Source organism: Sus scrofa, chromosome 8, assembly GCF_054392235.1.
Source record: "Sus scrofa isolate SSC_HxYL_T2T_F1_AM1 chromosome 8, Sscrofa_HxYL_maternal_Yorkshire_Landrace_v2.0, whole genome shotgun sequence".
Taxonomy (NCBI): Eukaryota; Metazoa; Chordata; class Mammalia; order Artiodactyla; family Suidae; genus Sus; species Sus scrofa.
Genome location: NC_139390.1, coordinates 80,012,489 through 80,033,080, shown reverse-complemented (window position 1 = coordinate 80,033,080; position 20,592 = coordinate 80,012,489). Strand labels below are relative to the sequence as shown.

The window sequence follows — 20,592 nt, the reverse complement described above, 5'->3', positions numbered from 1 at the left end:
TAATATATGAGCCTTATTTGCTTAACCACATTGCCAGATCCTCAAGGGTATCTTTTATTTTATGTTTCTCTGGAAAGTGAAAATGATTTTGTAAAATACAAAGTGCCTTCCATAAAGTCAAGCGTTTTTCTTTCTTTTGTATTTCTTTCAGTGCCTAAGCACAGTGGTAGGTATTCAAATAACCAATTAGATCACTTACCGGTTTAACAGAAAGTTAGAGCTCAAAGGGGCCTGTAAGTCAATTAATTTCAAAACAGGCTGTAATTTTTCACTCCTCCCTGTTTCTATGATTTTTCAATAAGACGGTGGAGCCTATTTCCCCATCTCTTGGTTCTGGGCTAGCCTTGAGATTTGCTTTGGCCAACAGAATGTGGTAGGATGAACAGGCTTTAAAAGGCTTTGTACATCCCAAGGTTCCATGCTCTTGGGACACAAGCTTTGGCTAAGAGAAGAAGCCCAGGCTAGCCTGCTGGATGACAAGTACATGACATTCTCTTATTGCCCAGCTAACAGCCATGGGAAAGACCATTCCAGAGGGGCTAGCCCATGGCAGAAGCAGCGGCAACACCAGCCAGGATCAGGTGAGTCTGGCCCATGTTAGCAGGACTACCTCGATGACCCAAATCTGCCTCTGGAGCAATAATATATGCTTACTGTTTTGAGACACTGATGTTTGAGGGTGGTCTGTTACACGACCATAACTACCTAACATAGACCCTTCACTGTTTTCTACCCTAGCCCTTCCTTTTGCAGATAAGTAAACAGAGTCTCAAGCAGGAAAGGACTATAAGTGGACACTAATAAAGCTTGTGTTACAACTCAGGTCTTATAATTTAGCAGCTTGATATGCTTTCTATTGAAAACATTTTGTTTTACTTCCAAGATCTTTGAAGTGTCTCAAGTCAACATAACTATTAGGGTCCAATAAGAGCTGGACACTGAGAAATGCCCTGTGTAGGATTGTTGGAGCTTTTCATAAGATGAGATTGCTTGAAACACAATGAAAAATACTATAAAAAGAAAGGCAAGGTGTCCTACTATATGCCAGAGACATTGATGAAAGTATTTTATAAACTTCTATTTTGTCAAAAGAAAGGATACTGGGTCAGCTTCCTGATACCTTTAGCTCAGAAAGCTCTGATTTTCACCAGGACATTAACCATTCTTCAAAAAACAAGGAGGTCAGGGGCAGGATTCCGGCATGATTAATGTCCATCAATGTTTAGAGCATCATAAGGATTACTTCGGAATTTGTCTTTTCCTGGAAGAGCAGAAACCTTGACCTTTTCTCTTTCGTGTATTCCCATCGCTTGGTATTGGAAATGAATGAATGAATGAATGAATGAATCATAAGCAGAGTCTGATCCTCAGGAAAACTTTAGGAAAAGGTTCCAGAAGATAGAAGTTTTGTGAAAGAACTTTAGACTGGTTTTAGGCTGATGAATCAGGAAAATCAGATGTTACTTTTAAAAAGACCTACATTAAAAGGGAGGACAAAAAGGAATGAGGAAAATATAAAGCTTTTAAAACAAAAAAGGCATTAACTATGTTGTGCCTATGTTTATATACAACTTCACTAAACTATTTGACTTCCCGTAATAAAAACTGAGATTTTCAATAGCCTTTAGATTCCTTCTGTAGAAAACTTGTTATATAGTAATAACTTACATTTATTAAGGCATTATCTCAGGTAAGGTTTTCTTCCCTTTAGAACCATTTTAGTGTTTTACACAGGTACTAAATTCACACTAGCATTTTAATAAAAGCAAAACCTTTCTAAATCTCTTCCGACAACTTTCTTAACATTTCATGAAAATTTTAAAGGATTAGTTGTATTAATTGGTCATAAATGCAGCTTTTGTTCCTTATGCTTTATTCTTTAATCTGCACTTCATTCAGAATTTTTATTACTCTAAAGCATTATGACTATACAGCAGAAATTAGCACAATATTAAATCAACTATACTTTAATAAAAAGTAAGATTAAAAATGTAAAAAGTAGGAGTTCCCGTCGTGGCACAGTGGTTAAAGAATCCGACTAGGAACCATGAGGTTGCGGGTTCGGTCCCTGCCCTTGCTCAGTGGGTTAACGATCCGGCGTTGCCGTGAGCTGTGGTGTAGGTTGCAGACGCGGCTCGGATCCCGCGTTGCTGTGGCTCTGGCGTAGGCCGGTGGCTACAGCTCCGATTCAACCCCTAGCCTGGGAACCTCCATATGCCGCGGGAGCGGCCCAAGAAATAGCAACAACAACAACAACAACAAAAAAGACAAAAGACAAAAAAAAAAAAAAAAAAAAAAGTAAAGCATTATGAGTGGCTCTGCAGTTACAAACACACCACTTAAAAAATACCCCTTGTTTAGTGTTTTAAGCATCAGATACTGCCCCACCCTGTTCAATGGAAAATGCTGAGCATCCCTTACAAAGATGTGCCTGCCCGCCCCACCGTTCAGCCTGTAATCTAGCTCTCTGCTCTGCCACCTCCTATGGAAGACCACCGACTGTATATCTGTCTAGGAACTCTGACTTGAACTCCCCCTCTCCCCGCTCCTGCTTTCTGTGCCCAGTGCAGGAACCTGCATCTGTCTCCAGCATCTCAGAACTCAACTCTGTTTCAGCCAGGTGGCCAATGCAGTCCCCACCAGGGGGACAGTTGAGGCTGGACACCAAGGCAAAAACCTCTTTGTCAGATGTGACCACGCACAACATTTTTTATGTTTCTGCATGAAAGGGAAGAAAACGAATGAGAACTCCTCACACTACCCAGGATAGAAGGAGAAAAACAAAAACAAAACCCAAAAACCCTTCTTTATCAGTTTGAGTGAAAAGGAGAGGCAAAATATTATTTTTGTCAACACTGGAGCTATGTAGGAAATCATACATCTGTGACTTGGGACTAATTTTTTCAAAGAAGCAGTAAGAAACCACAGTGCTCTAGATCAGCCCTAGTATGGGTTACAAAGCTTTGTAAGTTAGAATGGAAACCTAACCCTCATTCATCATAATGTAAAATCCTGTTCCCTTGGCAAAAGGCAGGTAGTGGGAAAGACGGTTTGTGTTCTGAGTACCAAACAACTTCCAGAAAGTGCCCACAACTTAGAAAGAAACCAGTCCTAAGTTACCATCTCTGCTACTAAAATCATTATAAATATTACCCACTCTTAGAATAATTAGGTGACTCAATTAACGAGCCCCAGGAATAATGTGAAATCTTTGACCCTAAATTTAATTAAAATAGATTTTTCTAAATAATGAGAAAGATTATCTAAATTTTTCTAACAATAGAGAGAAATAGACACAATTTTCAAGGACTAACAAAGGCAATTTAAATGAAGGTGTGTACCTACATAAATAAGGGTCCATGAATATAAATTTACTCATAAAAAGATGGGCAAAAACGAAATGAGAATATGCAAATAAAATATTTTTTTATAAGAGTGGGACAATGTTCCAAGAGTGTCTGTTAAAAGCGCGGTGTCTTTACCATTTTTTCTACCATCTGAGTTTGGGTGTGTTTCCTAGAGACAAGCAGGAACTAAAATTGTGTGTCATACGCCTGTTGTTCCTTGTTTAACACCACCTCAAGTATCTGGGCCTCTTGGCCCGCGTGCTCAATCCGAGAAAAGGCTAGAGAAGAGATCACCCTACAGATTCTTTCCTAGCAATTAGCTATAAAAACACCTGGACTATTTCTTGGGACTTACTTTTCTGACATAATTTTATTTATTGTTTTCCCCAATATAGGATGGTTTACACTGACCTAGCAAGAGACTAAAACCACATCTTCCACTAAAATCCTTAGGAAAAAGCAGCTCCATACTTCAGAATCAACCAGCTCCTGAAAGACTCTTCTGCCTGATAGCCTCAGGAGAAATAACTTGGGTTTCCAAAGTTATGAGATAAGAGCAAAACATTCACCTAACAGGCAGTGACAGAAATGGAATAAATGTAACAACAATGACAATGGCAGCCAGACAAAATTTACAAGATCTTCTGCACGGAAAACCCTACAGCTGAGACAGATTTGTGTTTTTGCAATCATTTAAAAGGACAGTTTCCTCAAAGGTAACCCATCATGCTCAATCTTCATTTACAACAGCAAAACACTGTTTTCTGTTTCCCCAGAAAGGGCAGTGGGTACTCAGTGATGTAGGATTCCTGCGGCGCAAAACAGCAATTCGGGATCCAAAAAATAGTTCTTGTGGTACCATTTCTATCTCTTCAGACTTAAAAGCAAATTTTTCCAGAAGAATGAACAACAGAATGGAAGCACATGCTTGTAAATTCCTGTCAAGGTAGAACAGCGCCCCAAGTTAGTACTACATCCCATGATGCTGATTGAAAAGCATTTTTCCTATGGATTCCTTTTAGGCATATGGTTAAATTTGCTTTCCCTTCTAGCGAGAAGTCAAAGTCAACATTAAGAAAAATAACGTTAAAATTACAAGAGACGCATTAAGAACAAACATATTTCCATATCAATAAATTAGTTGTTTGTGTATCTTTGGCTACCACTTGATACTCATGCTTTTCTATATTCAATTACCAAGGCTTGGAGAATCCACGGACTTGGGGATTGAAAAATAGATGACTAAATTTATCATCAAATTGGTTTATAGAAGACAAAGTCTTTTCAGAATCTTCCTACCAACAGCCTCAATTATCACTACAAAACGACTGTCTTATTTTATCCTCCAAGGTAGACAGCAAAGAGAAGTCTCCTCATTTAACAGGTGAAGATCTACTGTACTAGATGAAATGTTTAAAGTTGAGATTTAATACCAAAGAATATCCTAGGGCAGAGTTTTACAACCTTACTCCTGGCAGATAATGTGGACATGCCCAGCGTACTCCCAATAATGTGCCAATATTTTTTTAATCCAGAAAAAACAGTGTGATAAAGTACATAACACCAAAGATGCTTTTTCTAGAAGTAATAAAAATAGGTCATATTTTTTCAGTTCTCATTCTGAGCCAACTACCCTGTCAACTCAATTTAATCGTTAGAACAGTCCTCGAAGGTAGGTGCTGTAATGATTCCTGTATTACAGGTGAGAAAACCAAGGCTCAGAGATGCTTTGGCTGTTCAGATCACACGGTTTGTATGCAGCAGATTCAGAATTCAAACCCAGGCCATCTTAATCTAGAGCCCACACTCTATCTAAACTATGTCAAACAACAGAGTTCATTTATGTATACGGGCTCACTAACTAATAGAACCTATGGATTGGAGATCTGGAAAAGATAAACTCATCAAAAAGGAAAAAAGATAACCATTCTTTTAATTAAAATAATCCTATCTCTTCTCTCTTCTTATAAAACATCTTATTAGATCTTTAAATGGCTTGGGCTTACATCTGGGTAATAGAATAAGCCATTGAGGGAGTTCCTGCTATGGTGCAGCAGAAATGAATTCGACTAGTATCCATGAGGATGCGGGTTCAATCCCTGGCCTCACTCAGTGGGTGGGGAGTCTGGCACTGCCTTGAGCTATGGTGTAGGCCACAGACACAGCTCGCATCTGGTATTGCTGTGGCTGTGGCTGTAGCATAGGCCAGCAGCTGCAGCTCTGATTGGACCCCTAGCCTGGGAACCTCCATATACTATAAGTGCAGCCGTAAAAAGCAAAAAAAAAAAAAAAAAACCATTGAAACATATCAGAAACGATGTTGTATAAAAAATAAGATAAAATATTCTAATTAAAATAAATAAACCCTACTTTATTGTTTTACATTACAATGCAAGGCTGTACAGGTGTCTAACATTATTAAGAGGACTAGGATTATTACAAACCTTTTAAGCTTCATCATTTTGTTTACTTTTGATTTAGAGATTAGCTAGGAATAGCATTTACTCTGATGCCTACATAAAGAAAGGAAGCAGCCAGAGTCCAAGAAAACACCACTGTAGGGGCCACAGTCCACAAGCCCCACCTAATAAGCAAGATTTTTAAACACATCCAGATGACTGTTGCCATGGGAATATGGGCCCAGTGTTCCCAAACCTTCCAACTATTCAAGCGAGTTTAGAAATACAGATTTTCTTATGAAATCTCCGTAATTTGCCATTTTGGCAATAGACTCAAGGTTTTTTAAAAATACCACGAGAGAGAAAAAAAAAAACATGTCCCTAGATAGTATTTGACATATTTGACCTACAATCCTTGAGCTTATGACCCACAAAACTGTTGTATTCTTACTAAGGGAAACATATTTAAAACCTATTTATTTTTCATGGTCAGTGGAGATATAGACACATAACTCACATTACTCAGGCTTTCTTCATTTATCCTTGCCTTCCCCCTTATTAAAAACTTACCCATGGGTAAATTAAAAACTATAAAACCACAAATCACAGGCACGATAAATAAATGTAATTGCCACACTGATTAATAGTAATAGATACCGACCCTGAGTTGCCGAGGAGATAAGAGAGGTTGGAGATTATGTACAATCCCTAGGGCCTCCTTCTTCTCCCATGGGAGAAAAACACTTTCAGTGATTAAGAATGAGAGCAATAATAAAGGGATAATCACAAATTAGTTCTTAATTATTTTTAAAGGTAAATCATACCAAATATGTGTCCTGTTAATGGTTACTGAAAACTTAAAAAGCCATGATCCAAGCAGTTGGGAAAAAACAATGTCACAACTAAAACGTGTAGCCCAAACAAGAATTTCCATTTCCTTTTGGATTTCTTACAGTCATTTAAAGGAGTTCCAGAATACAGTCCATAGGAACCTGAAAGCCCTATCTTATGTTATTCTCAAACAACCCACAACTCACAGGAGCTACCCACTGTACCATTCTAGAAAAACTCTCTCATTTAATCCACACCATCATACCTTTTCTGCTTTTCTAGATCACTTTTCCCTGAATTTTCTGTGCCCATCCTTCAATGAAGCCCCCGAAGCAGCTAGTTGGAATTCCAACTTGATTGTTTTTCTCTCCAAAAGTCATCCACTGAGTTTTGTGCTTCTTAGAAAGGAGGGATGTGCAGAGTCTGGGAACGCCCACACACACTGGTAAATTTTGCCCCTTCACACTAGCATCGAATGTGTGTGACACCCTGATGGCTGACCGAATGCAATGATGTGAGATTGCGAAGCTCCATGCGCGATGTCAAAGAGCTCCTGCTTCTTACCGTCTGGTTTAAGGGCTCTAGTCAAACTAACCCAGACAATGTGTACAGATTCCAATCGCTCTTTGAGGCTACTCTTCATCACTACCGGATGCCCCGGCCCAATCACAGGGATCGTAACTTTAACAGCATATCAACACAACAGCCATTCTCCAGCAAAAGAATGAAACAGCAATGGCACAGCTAAGTGGGCCAAAGACTCCAACAGCCAGCCTGCTTTGGGAAGAGAGGTCATACCAGGTAGAGGAAAGTAAACAAAAACTTAGCTTTGCTACAAAGAACCGAGATGATAAGAACCCAATGTGCCATTTGTCTTGGGCATTATTGCAGCGAGCCTAAAAACATAACAAGCAATGGATTTTCAAGGCAAAATAGAAATATTTTGCTTATCGATTACAATATACGAATGGGAGTTTAAATCATCGATTGTTGCGTGAGCACCGTAGCTAATGATCACTCTCTTCACTCCGCAGAGCTTAAAGAAGAAACTTCCACAGAGCACTCAGAGCAGAGGAAGCAGCTGGAAAAGTCAATCTGGATGGGATGGCTGGGGCCTGGAGGTCAGGGAAAGGAGAGTGCAGGCGTGCAGTGAAAGTCGCCCCATTGGTACCCTGATGAGAAAACAGCTGAGCTGAAACCACACTTGTCCCAGGCCCCCAAAACGATTGTTAGGATAGTTTTCACTGATGATGTAACATTTAGAACCAGTCGATTCAACTCAATCATCTGAAAGGTCTCCTTAAAACAGAGGTCATTTTTCAGACTGCTGAAGCTACCTGGGGACAGTGCCTTGGTTAAGTATTGGAAAAGCAACAGCTCCTTTAGAGAATCTTATACATAAGCTAAATTCAAGTGTTCACAATAAAAAAAAAAAAAAAAAAAAAAAACCATTGACTGGTTGGGCATCATTGTTTTCACTGGTCAAGAGAGCTGGCTCTGACTAGCAAAGAGGCATTCGCAGAACAAAGCAGATGGAAGCAAACTGTGGCAACTGGCTTGTCTCATTTACAAGCCCTGCTGAAGATCCGGAAGGAAAAGAAAATCCATTTGAGTTTTAAGGCACCACTGTAAATCTTGTCAAAGAGAGACAGTGATATCAAAAAAGATTAGGACTTTGGGTTCAAACACCATGCAGGTTCTGATACGGACCTAAAAGCTTTATAAATGCTTTTCACCTGCTAAGCTCACAGAAGTGAACCTGAGAAACTGTTCATGAACTTTCACTATTTTTCAATTGAGTCACAACCAACAAAACAAGGGTCTTCCACTTCCACACTTTGAATGCTGTCATGAACAAGTCTTTGGAATCAAGTTCTGACTAAGATTCCAAGAACCCAGAAACAGCCGAAGGGGAAGAAACCATGGATGCTATTTTAGAACTGATCAGCCAGCAAGAGCATAATGAGCACAAAGCGAGAGATCGCCACATGAAAGAATTACGTTGTTTGCTGTTTTGTGTCTATTTTTTTTAAAACTCGAGCTGCTTGGCAACTCTCCTAGATCACAGCTTTGGGAAAGAAATGTATCTCCCCGATGAAAAATGAGCTAACAGAGATCCCATTGATGGCCCCCTCGCCAGCTCTGTAGGAGTCCATGGGTTTCGCCCTACACAAGAAACTCGACCAAATTGATTTCCTGAACAGAGAGAAAAGAGAAGAGGAAGTTGAGGAAAGTAAGCCAGGTATGTTTGCTCAGATGTAAAAGATACCATCGTACAGGCAGAGTAACATTTCAACCTGACCACACCAAGCATGGTGTTTAGAATGCATAATTGAGCTTTCTTCTTCTGTGCTTGCTCTTCACTGTGGGTTGTAAATAAGCTCCTAGAAGGCCGTGTGTTTCTAGATTAGAAAAAGCAAGTGACTGTATCATCAGTAAACTTGAGGAAAAGGTCATGACAAAAAATGATCGTTTTGGAAAATAACTTTGCTTTCTAAATACAATCTCTCCCACCCTTAGCTTTTGTTTTCTTTTCTGCCCATTTCAGCACAACATACACTATTTATTTTACTCCTGGCAACGTGCTCAGAGAAAAATTAGAGCAGTTTAATCTTTTCATTTTTCAGTGTGTTTTCAAAATCACATAACAACCTTTTTCTTATATTAAACACATGCCAAAAAGATTTAGCTCAGATTATATCAAACCAGTTTAAAAATAAAGCAGTCCATGTGTAGGTACTTAGCCAATGACACATCTTCAGGTGGTTCACCAGCCCCCAAACCCACACCCGGAAGTTACCAGAAGTCAGGCCCTGTCCTAGGTGCTAAGGATATAAGACAAACCAGCCACAGCCCCAGGATTTTGTGGTTTAATGCAGCTCCCTGAACTAGCGTTTTATTATCCATGTGAATACAATGGAGGAGGGGTCTAAGTAATCATAAACTATCCAATGCCTCATCTAAAAATAATGGAAACTATTAACAGTGTCACTCATGCTAGTCCATGACCTCTGTTCTTCGCTGGGCCACTAAGACTGTAGAAGGAAGCACACCTGAGCAGAGTGGAGAAGGCCTCGGACAAAGTCAATTATCTGCTGCTAGATATTCAAGGGCTGGGTATACTCAATCTCCCAAATAAAGTACACATCCTTACATAAGAACTATGACCAACTCTCAGGATAATTCTGCTTTGTTTGCTTTTAATTACCCATCTGCTAAGATTTCCAGTTTGCTTATTTTTGCATTTTTTTCCTCCAGGGATTAAAAATGGATTTTCTTACTTTTGCAAATACTAACAAAAGGAATGATTTTAAACAGTTATGAATATAATTATATAAAGGTAATTAAAACGAGCCTAAAAAGAAATGTAGTACTTTCTGATCTTCCCTATGCAACTGATAGGCAAATGCTGCTAGCTTTCCAAGCTGATGACTACATGAGAGTTCCTTACAATGATCTCTTCCTTTTGATAAAAATCCCCTGATAAAAAATACTTTAGGCAAACAGACCAGGGTTATCTTAAGGAAGTTGCTTAACTCCATTAAGCCTGAATTTCCTCTTCTTTACACAGAGACAAAACTGTTCCCTCTAAAGTGTACACCATTAGTTCCGAGAGAATGAGGAGATCACAAGAAATTGTGGGTAACATTATTATCCATGTGTCTTCATGAAGCACAACGCAAGATACCGAGCCTGATGATAAGTGGGCTCACCCCTCAATACAAAGAGCATGCCATGTACTGGCTGCACAAGTATGGATACAGCCTCTTAGCCTCATGAAAGAGGGATTAAAACAAACAAACAAACATAAATTAAAAGTGGCTATGAATAAGGCAAAACAGAGTGAATAACCTGCAATCTAAATCTGTAAGGATAGAGTAATTTCTACTGAGCGAAAACACTAAAGAATTTGCAGAAGTTTCTTGACTAAAGAATTTGCTCTAGTTGGAGAAGAGAGATCTTCAAGTAACAGTAGCTTCATAAACTTTGGTTGAATATTGCTGGGTAAATGCTAGCATCACTGTTATAAAGAAAATTGTTTTAAAGAATATGAAAAGAGAAGAATCACAAAATGTAAGGCAGATTTAAGAAATAACGAAAAATCTGTTAAATTATTTCATGCGTTGCTCTCAAGATAACAGAAAGGCAAGAATACTTTGAAGAGCATAGTGTGAAAGAATCTCTGGCACTGCTTTACTCCTTTCTATTATTTTAGAAATTAATACCACCTTCTGCTATCAGATGAGGAGGAGGACAACCTGATGAAATATACAGACAGTCTAAAGCACTCATCAAGTGCTAACTGTTCTAAAATTATTTTTGTTTTGTTGAGCAGTGAGGGGAAAGAGCCATCTATTTTCACAAACTGCTTTGACAAACAATGCTGAAGCTATCAAATACGAATTTAAGGGATTAGACAGAAGGCAATGCAATTTGGTTTGCTAACGAGCTGAAATCTTGCTAGTTTCAGAGAGTGTATGTAATTCAGTTCAATTCCACAAAAACATATGGAGCTCCACTATATTCTGGGCATCATTCTGGATCCCAGAAAATCTAAGAGGTGCAAGCAGACACCTACCCTACTCTCACAGAATTCCCAGTCTAGTGGATAAGGACACTGGACATTCCTAGAACACAAAGTGTGGATGGGGGCGAAGGGGACATAGTTGGAATTAAGGCTGGAAGACTAGAAGAAGGTCTTGCATGCCATGGACGAAAACCTTTGGAGATACGACCAGACTTCTAGGAAGATCACTGTAGCATCAGTGTAGAAGAGCCTAGAAGATGGGTAAAAGCGAGGCAAGAATACCAGTGAAACAAGGAGAGCAGTTAATAGTGACAATCCAGGCCAGCAATAATGAAGGTTTGAGTTTATGCCGAGACACTGAGGACAGGAAGCAAGGAGAGCTCTGCGCTATATTTAGGCAGTAAAGTCAGCAGGGCTAGTGGGCTGATGGAACATGACTACAATTAATGAGACCAGTTTCCCTGGGAAATGTCTCATCAATTTATAGTCACGTCATACATAATGCATTACTACTGAGAACCAGATTTAGATCCAAACAAAGGAAAAAATGGTTTATTCCCTCTGCTTCCTGAGCACACTGTAAAACCTCGACAAATATCCATGGAAGGAATCAATGAATTCTCCAAAACTGAATCAGCCACTATCTCTGAGATACTGGCTCTAGACCACTCTCAACTGGCAAATTTTACAAAAATGCAAACAACTAGTCTATATGACGTGAGAGATACACACACATACACAAAAAGTGCAAGGGAAGGGTCTTTTCTTGAATTCGAAATTCCTTCTTCTAGGAAAGAAGGCGAAAAATACCTGTATACAACTTTTAACAACAATTAGGCCTGAATTAAAGCATGCACTCAACTTAAGAGCAACAAATCCTTTACTCTCCCTGGGATCCTGGAATAAGCAACCCTGAAGCCCTAAACAAAGGGGTGTGGGTGAAGAACTCAATCTGCTCCACATGTGTTCTGCTACCTTAAGCTGCTCAGTCTCCTTCCAGTGCCTCAGTCCTTCCTTGGTCCAGGGGTGGAGGGAGGGCAGGGGGAGGTGAGGGCGAGGGGGGCATAGGTATTGGAGAGGTTGCTGAAGCAGCATCTTGTCTCTCCAGGAGCCACACTCCAAACACACACCGATTCACAAGGAAAGATACCAATTCAAATTTATAAGCAGGTTTCAGCCTTTCTTAATGGTGACATCAACTTTCATTTCTCTAAAATACAGCATCGTGGTACAATAAATTAAAGAGTAATGTGACACAGAATAAATAGAACAATGCAAATATCGATTTTGCTTCTGGGCTGTTACTTAGAATCAGTCCTTTTCAAAATAGCACTTGATTCCTTCCATCCACAGACTAAGATATTGATGCAAAAGAAAGCAAAAGCACTGCCTTAAAAATTAATATATCTTCCCAATAAAGAGTAAGAATTCTTGAAAGTTCTCATCCGCTGTTAGCCCTCAGCATTCTGTGGGTTCTGATAGAAAGATAAGAAACATGAGGCTTTAGAAATCCCAGGCCCCAGGGAATGAAGGAAAACATCCTTCTATCCGCTACTCTTTCAGACCTCACGATGCTCCCTCTCAGAAGAGAATTGCAACTGAATGCTTTTTCTTTTAAGTCTGCATTACCCCTAGAGGAATGTGTATTTTTAAGAAAATGTCTTACTCTTTCCATGCAGGTAGTAACAGCACACTTTAGAAACTGTGTGTTGTAGTTGCCTTCGTGGCTCAGTGGTTAACGAACCCGCCTAGTAACCATGAGGTTGTGGATTTGATCCCTGGCCTCGCCCAGTGGGTTACGGATCTGGTGTTGCTGTGAGCTGTGGTATAGGTCACCAGAGCTGTGGCTCTGGCGTAGGCTGGAGGCTACAGCTCCGATTTGACCTCTAGCCTGGGAACCCCCATATGCTGCGGATGCTAGAAAAGACAAAAAAGAAAAAAAGAAAAAAAAAAAGAAAGAAAGAAACTGTGTGTTATTTACCTTTGTACTCAGGACAAGCCCATGATCTTCCTCTTCCAACAGCCCTGCCTTGAGTTCAGAGAAAATGAAATTCCCACCAAAACAACAGGTTTCACCACCCTGAAGCACACTGCCTTCCACGAATAACACCTTTTACAGAAGGACTTTTCATGAGATTTTTTTAAACTAGCTACAAGAACAAAAGTGAGAGTCCTCTGAGGGCAGGGATTTTGTCTGTTCTGTTCACCACCGTGCCGCGAATTCACCTAGAATCTGACTGGCACATAGTAGGTGCTCAATAAACTTTTTGTAATGAGGCAGGCTATTTCAGTGGGGGGAAATGGGAACTTTTCATCCACAATAAATCTTGAAGCTGTGAGAAAAAAATGTTAAAAAGAAGGTTCCAGGAAAGGTGGCTCTTTGATCAAGCTGTATTTTGTTTTTGAAATCGCAAATAATTAGAATAGGAGTCAGTGTTTGTGAGCATGGTGTTTCTTTGGTTAGAAAAACTGATTCGCTCTGAAAGCAATGACCTTCAGAGCAGTGAACAATTTCAAAGCACTACATACCCCAGATGATTGGAGGTAAATGTCCTTCTCCCACAAACTCAGTGGCATCCCACAGAAAGCCCTGAGCCATCAAACTCAGTACCTACTACAAGGCTGGCCTTGGCCTCTGGCATAGGACAACAAAACACAGAAGGAAATAAAAATCCTCCAGGCAGGGGGGAGTCCCCAAGATAAACAGTGTTTAAGGGGGCTTCACCAAGAAATCTGATAGTCATATGCAAACATCCTCTCTGCACTCTCAGCACAAGTCGCTGCTCTGGAGGGTTCAGTTTCAGGGTCCTGGTTAATCATTTGGCTGCGGTAAACACTGAAGGCAATCAATCTCATAGGCTCTGGAATGTGTGTCAAGATGTGCTGCCCTTACAAGCTGGCTTCTCCAAACTGGATCTTTCTAACTTTTTCTTTAGTAGCTAAAAGTTAACTGAAGGGATATAGCCGATGGTCAACCAACAGGCTGCCCTTTGATCCAGGAGAGATCTGGCAGGCTTTTTAAGGACAAAGAGAAGATGTTTTCTCTTTGACATGATACGCAAAGTAGAAACTCTTCATGGTGTCTAAATACTATATAAAGACAAAGAGAGACAAACTCTTAACATCTCAGATGAAATGAAATGCTATCCAGTCCATTGTTTTCTCTCTGCATTCTTCAAAGATGCCGGGTTGTAGGAACTGATGGGGATGCGGGTGGAGAGGTTGGGAAGACAAACCTGGTCCCCAACCCACCAGAAACCCTGCAGCTCTACTTTTATCTCTCGTATACACTGGGAATTGTAACAGAGATTTCATTTGAAAAAATAGGTTGCCTTTCAAAAAGAAGTGTGAAAAGTACTGAGCTTGTCCAAAGTTTAGCACTCTGGCTTGAAGGCAAGCTAAAACTGACATTTCAGTTTCCTTTGGGAATCTGAGGGCTCTTCCGGAGATGGGCTTTACAAGCTCTGAGACTTCCCTCCTGTCTGGGAAAACTCGAGAAGCTGCCGGAATCGGCCGCTGTGCTAACTTGACTTGAAAAGAGAGTGAGTGGCATTATTGACCTTGAAAATTCTGACAGCACAGTACCCTGATTTTCTGCTTCATTATGTCCAATCTAAGGATTTGCCACTGATATACCCAACTTCCCACTCACTCTTCCACGCTCCACTGAACCCTGGAGCCACCACTGCAGCTCTGACTTTGGCAAACACAAACACACACACCACACCTCAAACACCCAGCAGTGAAAGAGAGGTGCAGATGGAGACAGTCTGTTTCCAGACTGCCAGTAGCTTGCTTCCTCAAGGTTGGAAAATGATGCCTCTCCCAGAGGACCCAAGCCTTAAGTGTGAGATTGACTAAATGCCTGTCTTGAGGTATGTTATCTGAAGAAGAGGGGAAAGGATATGACAAAAACGATAAATAATGGAACATCCCTAACACAGAGAACTACCTAGCCATCTAAAAGAAAAAGTTTGCTGTATGTAGTGACACAAAAACATGTTCAAAATATATTATTAAGTAAATAAAAATATATACACATATAATATATATATGTAATATATATAATAGAGAACTATACTTAAACCACACTCCCATTCAAGAAAAATAATATGTATACATGCATGGGTGTGTTCATATGGAAAATGTCTAGGAGACCCAAGAATCAACAGATGGTGGTTCCTATAAAGAAAGAGACTGGGAGTTTCCTGGTGGCCTAGCAGTTCAGAACCAAGTGTTGTCACTGCTATGGCACAGGTTCGATCCCTGACCAGGGAACTTCTGCATGTCACAGGTGTGGTCAAAAAAAGAAAAAGAGTAAGACTGGAGGAGGCCTGCAGTGCACTGTACAACCTTTCTGTTCTGTTTAAATTTTTAACTATGAGTATTATTGATCTAATACTAATTTTTTCTAATATTCCCAAAGGATACAGAAAACTGAGAAAAGCTAACTCCTCAGAAACAGAATTTAAGAAGGAGAAGAAAATAGGAATGCAAACTGAAAGCTAGCTATTCAAAAGCCAACTGCATATTTTCTGCGAAGGATGCTCAGGCCCTTAGTTCGGTTAACTACAATTGGCACTCACTGTGGGCCTTTCGCTCTGGAGACACTGCCCCTGCCCCACCATTTCCAGGACGGTGTTCTTCCCAGTCACTGCCACCTCAAAGAACCGCGCGAGAAGCCAAAATACAAAAGGCCAGTAGAATTCCGAATCTGGAGCTTCATTCAACATGGAAAGGAGCAGCAACATGGAAACGACAATCCCCAAAGAAAGTGTGTGAATTACAGTCGTTGAAAGTTTGTAAAAGAAGACTATTTCTCCAGCCTATATTTCAAACTCAAAAGGAAAGCTGGGTGCCTTAGTCATAGGAAAGATGGGTGCCTTCAGCTTCCCACCACAAAAATGCCTCGTTTCCACTTGAGGAAGCACAAGACTTACGGATTTTGCTGGTGCATGTGTTCTTCCAGTTGCTACCAGAAATGCTATGTATTCAAGGTCACTACAACTTGCAACGATAAACATTAAGAAGGATGGATGTCCTTAAAGATGAAATCAAAGGAGGTTGAGTACCAGGTCAAGTTATTTATTTTTTTTAATTATTTGTGAATATGCTAAGGTTTGGGGAGTTTGGGGGGGGGTGTTTTATTGTTTTTGTCTTTTTGGGGTCGCACCCACCGCATATAGAAGTTCCCAGGCTAGGAGTCAAATCAGAGCTGCAGCTGACAGCATACACAACAGCCACAGCAATGCAGGATCAAGCCGCATCTGTGACCTACCCTGCAGCTCACAGCAACGACAAATCCTTAACGCACTGAGGGAGGCCAGGAATCAAACCTGTGTCCCCATGGATCCTAATCAGACTCATTCTCCTCTCCATTCATTTCAAAAGAAATCTAATCCTCTATTTGATGAAGCAGAACGAGATCATGAAATTAATTCTGCTTAAAAGGTGAAAAATCACCTAGGGGATTTGTTTTGTAACACATGTTTACTGTATTGAGCTAAAGATCACCCATGTCTTTTTTGGCAGATGGCATTGTTCTTAATTCTCCAGATGAAGGTCCCACCCAGGACCACATCACCAGAGGCCCTAGGAAGAAAACTCAACTCTGATATGGACAGATTAGATTAACCACAAATTAATAATTGTTAAAGCTAGATGATGGGCACTTTGGGGTTCATCTTCCTATTCGTGCTACATTTTGTATGTACTTTTTTATCACTAAAAAGTTTTTCAAAAATAGTAGTGGGAGCGTGGGAAGGGGAAGGATGAAGATGTTATAAAATACATCTTCACGTATGAGATGTGTGTATATAAGAGAACTACATTCGGATCTTCTATGGAAATCAACAGAAATTATCTATACCTAAAAAAAAAAAAAAAAAAATCAAGAAAAAGCAGTATAACCATGTTACTTTGCCATGTGGAAAAACATGCCTGAAGAAACAGCTAAAAGTACCAAAAGCAGCTGCTTCGAGGTGTGAGAACTTGTGTGGGTGAGTGCTATTTTTTACTACAAACCTTGTTTTACTATTTGTATTTTAAGACTACGCACATTATTACTTTGCTAAAAAATGAAAGTAGCCATTAAAAATAGTTCCACTACAGTGTTTGGATATTGCATGCATTTTAAAAATATCTTTTAATGCATTTCTTAAATAGCTTTTTTAATATGAAAAATATGAAAATCTTTGTCAACTTTACGATACTTTATAAATCAAAGTTGGTGAGCTCACAGAGGCTGTTGATTTCCAAAGCACACCTGCATAGCCACAGTGTGACCTCTGGGCTTCTAAGAGCTCGGTAAGGATCTCTAACCCCACCTTCAGCCCACTGCACCCACCTAAGGATAGTCCCCCCATGTGAGAGACGCTGACATATCTATGAGAATATAATTTAAAAAAAAAACAAAAAAAATATTAAAAATGGACGTACAGAATAAAAAAACCCACCATGCTTTCACCATCTGGGGCTTGTCGATGGCTCCTGGCCCCTGAAGAACCCTTAGCAATGAACTGTGGAACCCACTAAGCAGGAACGCCCTGCCTTGACTCCCACCATTGCCCCTTCTACCATCTGTCCACCCAGAGGGACGCCCATTGCAAAGTCCTCTCACTTCAATGCCCACAACTACCTTCCTTTTGGAAACTCTGACTCAGCATCTTAAGAATAGGTTAAGATAATTGGGTGAAGTTTATTTTAAAAGGTTATGCCTAATGTTGGAGACAGTATTGGAAATGGATACTGTTATACACTGTTGATGTCGATGAGATTATAACTTAGCACAATTTTCCTGGAAGGTAATTGAACAATAAATATACGAAGCCTTAAAAATTATCTCTTTTTTCTCTCAGCAATTTCACTTTCAGGTGTTTATCCAAAGGAAATAATCAGTGATTTGCACAAAAATTTAGTTACAAGACTGTTTATCACAGGACTGTTTAGAACAGCAATACAAAAAAAAAAACCCTAAATGTCCAAACACAGGCACCAGTACACTTAAGTAAATCAGGTCATGCGGTCATTAAAATAATTCGATGACATGGAAAGATAGTCATCACACAGTATTCAGTGGAAAAAAAAGATTATGGAAAAGAATACACATTATCACATTTTTGTAAATATATGTGAACTTATAAGCAAAGAAATGAGCTTCAAAGAATATTCAAAAGCAACTGTTATCTTGGATTTGAGATTTGTCCAGTAAATCTCTTTGTATACGTATATTTGTTCAATGAACATATACCACCCCATAATGAAAAAAAAAGTAAAAAGTTGTTTCCTTTGAAAGCTGATTAAACAAAGAACATACAGAAGGCTACAAAAAGTACTGATCTTTTTTAATGTTGTATACATATGTTAATTTTTTTGAATACGAAGAAAGAGGGGAAAAAAGATAATAGTAGCAATGCCAATTTTGGAATGAATTTGTTAACCCAAATAATTCTCCAAAGTCAAGGAATACAGTCTCCTTAGAGGTTTATCAATTTTTCTAGTCTTTCCAACATTGTCCGTTCACTTTATTGTACGTTTGCTTCTATTTCATTAGTACCTGTTCCTACATTCATTATTTTCTTCCTTCTACTTTCTTTAGGTCTCATTTATTATTCTTTTCTCCAACTTCTTGAGACTTTTCAGCCCTTCTTTTTTAAATGTTATTCATATATGTATATTTTTATGGTTTTTAAATTTCTCTTTATTCAGTGTTTTAACTGTACTTTACAGTAATTTTACCCTTCTATTCAAAATGTTTTCTAACTTCTCTTGTGATTTCTTCCTTGACCTATTATTTAGAAAAATACTTATTTTCTAACTTCAGTGCTCTTTATACTGAGGTTTTTTTGTGTCTTTTATCCTGTGTAAGGCTCAAAGTGCTTATTTGATGTCTCTCAGTTACTCTTTTAACCGAAATTTTTTACAAATTAAGACATGCTTTATGCCTGGCAAAAGTATTCGGGGCATAAACAAAATGTGCTCTTGAAAGAAATGTAAATTTTGCAGTTGTATATACTATTCTATACACTGTATATCAATTAGGTCAGGATGACTGATTTGTCCAAATATTCTATATCCTCTGATTTTTTTTGTGTGTGTGTCCATTTTGGATATATCAAGAATTTTTTATTTTTCTATGTCTTCCTCCCCTTAATTTTCTTGTTAGTTATGTATTCCTTAGCAGTTGTTCTAGAAATTATAACATGCATCCATGAACTATTAAAATTTTTTAACATAATTTTTTTATTTTCCCACTGTACAGCAAGGGGGTTAGGTTATCCTTACATGTATACATTACAATTATATTTTTCCCCCACCCTTTCTTCTGTTGCAACATGAGTATCTAGATAAAGTTCTCAATGCTATTCAGCAGGATCTCCTTGTAAATCTATTCTAGGTTGTGTCTGATAAGCCCAAGCTCCTGATAACTGCCACTCTCTCCCCCTCCCATCAGGCAGCCACAAGTCTCTTCTCCAAGTCCATGATTTTCTTTTCTGAGGAGATGTTCGTTTGTGCTGGATATTAGATTCCAGTTATAAGTGATATCATATGGTATTTGTCTTTGTCTTTCTGGTTCATTTCACTCAGGATGAGATTCTCTAGTTCCATCCATGTTGCTGCAAATGGCATTATGTCATTCTTTTTATGGCTGAGTAGTATTCCATTGTGTATATATACCACCTCTTCCGAATCCAATCCTCTGTCGATGGACATTTGGGTTGTTTCCATGTCCTGGCTATTGTGAATAGCGCTGCAATGAACATGCGGGTGCACGTGTCTCTTTTAAGTAGAGTTTTGTCCGGATAGATGCCCAAGAGTGGGATTGCGGGGTCATATGGAAGTTCTATGTATAGATTTCTAAGGTATCTCCAAACTGTTCTCCATAGTGGCTGTACCAGTTGACATTCCCACCAGCAGTGCAGGAGGGTTCCCTTTTCTCCACAGCCCCTCCAGCACTTGTTATTTGTGGATTTATTCATGATGGCCATTCTGACTGGTGTGAGGTGGTATCTCATGGTAGTTTGGATTTGCATTTCTCTTATAATCAGCGATGTTGAGCATTTTTTCATGTGTTTGCTGGCCATCTGTATATCTTCTTTGGAGAAATGTCTGTTCAGGTCTTTGGCCCATTTTTCCATTGATTGATTGGCTCTTTTGCTGTTGGGTTGTATAAGTTGTTTATATATTCTAGAGATTAAGCCCTTGTCGGTTGCATCATTTGAAACTGTTTTCTCCCATTCTGTAAGTTGTCTTTTTGTTTTCTTTTGGGTTTCCTTTGCTGTGCAAAAGCTTTTCAGTTTGATGAGGTCCCATGGGTTTATTTTTGCTCTAATTTCTATTGCTTTGGGAGACTGACCTGAGAAAATATTCATGCTGTTGATGTCAGAGAGTGTTTTGCCTATGTTTTCTTCTAGGAGTTTGATGGTGTCCTGTCGTATAGTTAAGTCTTTCAGCCATTTGGAATTTATTTTTGTGCATGGTGTGAGGG

At 39.3% G+C, this 20,592-nt stretch overlaps 1 protein-coding gene and 1 long non-coding RNA gene across 4 annotated transcripts in view; both read right to left on the bottom strand.

The window, feature by feature from the left end:
• FRAS1 (Fraser extracellular matrix complex subunit 1) overlaps positions 1 to 20,592 on the bottom strand; it is a 453,363-nt gene that overhangs the window by 349,712 nt on the left and 83,059 nt on the right. The gene's annotated exons all lie outside the window — the stretch shown is intronic.
• On the bottom strand, positions 125 to 4,855 carry LOC146400889 (uncharacterized). Its single transcript, XR_014812779.1, has 2 exons — positions 2,480 to 4,855; positions 125 to 2,208 (listed from the first exon to the last, which is right to left on the bottom strand). It is a non-coding gene; the product is annotated as an uncharacterized LOC146400889 (long non-coding RNA).